We start from the raw sequence: 2,534 nt of genomic DNA, 5'->3' as shown, positions 1-2,534 counted from the left end.
AGCTTTTAACGTTATCTGTCTAACATTACCTAACTCACGTTAATCGTCCTATTAGTCGTTAGATTAGTTGACTAATCGATAAAATAATCGCCCTATTAATCGTTTAATAAATAATCGTTTACCCCAGCCCTACATCACAACAGTGTCATGGTACCGCCGACTGGTGGTCTGTAGGCTGTACAGCTACTGAGGCACACAGACAAATCTCTCCTCACACACACACAGATCACCACACGCATCTGCAGATCTGCCACAGCAGACGTGTAGCCAAAGTGTAGCCAACTGAGAGCCCTGCCTGAGTTGTAACTGATGAATTGTCTGTATTTCCAGCTGGGGGGCCGCGTTGAGGCCCCATGTCTCCACCTCACTAGTCATCTTCTGGACAAAGTTATCTGACATGTGCTGGATGCAGAGGCTGTCAGTGAGGAGCACACTTGACCTTTGCAGCTTTCATTTGTGAGAGCTGTCACTGTCAGGCAGTTGGTAGTAAGAGCTAGCTTGTAAATGGTAAATGGAACTATACTTGACTACTCAAAGCGCTTTTACACTACGTGCCACATTCACACATTCACTCAGTGATGGCAAAGTCCATTGAACAGAAACTAACGCATTCATACACATTCACACACCGATGCACAAAATCGGGAGCAAATTTATTTACCTATAAATTAGATGTGTAACTGGTAAAACATCTTCTTGGTGGTTAAAAGTTGACATTCCTAATCCAAATATTTAAATGTATCCAAAATAAATCTTATTATTTCTGACATCTGATATACTTTGACTCAATCTGACAAGGGGAAAGGTGTGTTTGGCAGTGACAAACTTCTCTGGCTGTAAATTGTATTAACTTTATCTAACTGAGTTATTTTACAAAAGGTCAGAATTACATTTTTGGTTCATGAGCTCTCTGCAATTACTAAAAGAGTCCATACCATCACATTTTGAAGTGAAATAATCAGAATCAGAATCAGAAATACTTTAATAATCCCAGGGGGAAATTACTTTTGTTACATATACTCCATATGTAATAGAAAGTTCCACTTTTCCAGTCTCACACTGTTTGGCCTTGACATCATAATGCACAACCAAAAATTTAAAAGGTAATGGGATGTAGCCATGTTACGAGGGTAAAAAAAAAAAAAGACAAAAAAATTCATCCCGGAATCCATTTTCGAGTGCAGGGCCCTTTCACCTCATTGAGTCTGAAATTGAATCCTAAACTCTGATGGGAGGAAATGTGCTCTTGAAGAAGCGGGAGAAAAAAAGGAGAAGTGAGACAGAGACATGAAGAGAGAGAACACACTCCATTAAATCAATTAAGTCTGCATGCTGCAGGAGCCTGGGCAGGAGGATAATTACTTAGGGAGAGTGATCAGAGACTAATCTAATGATGATGCCCTTTGCTACCCACTACCAGACTTGATGAAGCAGCACTCCTGCGGGACTGGGCTCTGGCTGTGAAACTGAGGAAACACACACACACAAATACACATGCAGTTGGAGGACATGCAAGTGCTTGTTTATGTGTTTCGCTACAAGTGAAGGAGCAAGAGAGGGAAAGACAGAAGTACGTAAAAAAGCAAAGATGAGGATAATTGTGTATGTATGTATGTATGGTATGGTAATTGTGTTGATTTGATTTTAAACTACAGGTAATAAGGTAACATGAACATTTTACCTTACAAATATCCCCATAAAACGTCCCTTGTTGATTACTTACATTAAGACAATATTTGTTTTGTATTCCAAGTTTTCTAAAATTGTATGTTTAAATATGCACATATGCATTATGCAAATTAGCATACATCTCCAGAACAAAAACCTGAACATTGGATAAAGCCAGGTTCTAAATGTCTCCAGGTTCCGTTTTGTTGACAAAGCCAAATGTTTTTACAAGGCCAATTTAAGGTATCTGTTTTTTATCATTCCATAAATAGATATTGCCAAATTTTGTACTAAAATGTAATATTAAGCAAACTATGGAGGATATATGAACAAAGCCTTCTCTAAAAAACTTCAGAATATAGAGGAAAGGTTTGGTGTACTGAAGTGGAGATTTCTGGCTATTCTGAGCCGTGTCTGTATATGTATATACACATACAGATATATAGCTGCCCCTAAAAATGCCTTGCCTTCCCAGTTTGATGTCAAAAGCTGTCAGATTCAACAAGCTATGACCACATTTAAGACTCAGTGATGGGCTCTATGAAAAAAACAAGTATTTGGAAATAAAACAATTTATTGATTTCCAATGCCACCTTTAGATATTTCTATTAAATGCTTTACTAATGTGAGACAATAATATGATTTTTTTCAGTTATAATATAAATAAGCACATATTTCTGCCACCCCTTAAAGTCTCCATGCCACCCTCTGGCCACCCAATAAATATTTATCTAGGTTCACCTCTGCAGATGACATGCCATATCTCTTATGTATAGAGGTCCCTTACCATGCAATGTCTTATTTGTCAAACGTAAAATCAATCTTGTATCAGGGTCAGTGGCGGTCCTTCCTACAGGCGACATAGG

This window comes from Morone saxatilis, unplaced genomic scaffold (assembly GCF_004916995.1).
Source record: "Morone saxatilis isolate NCDOM2014 unplaced genomic scaffold, NCSU_SB_2.0 Contig15, whole genome shotgun sequence".
Taxonomy (NCBI): domain Eukaryota; kingdom Metazoa; phylum Chordata; class Actinopteri; family Moronidae; genus Morone; species Morone saxatilis.
Note: the sequence above shows the minus strand (reverse complement) of the source record.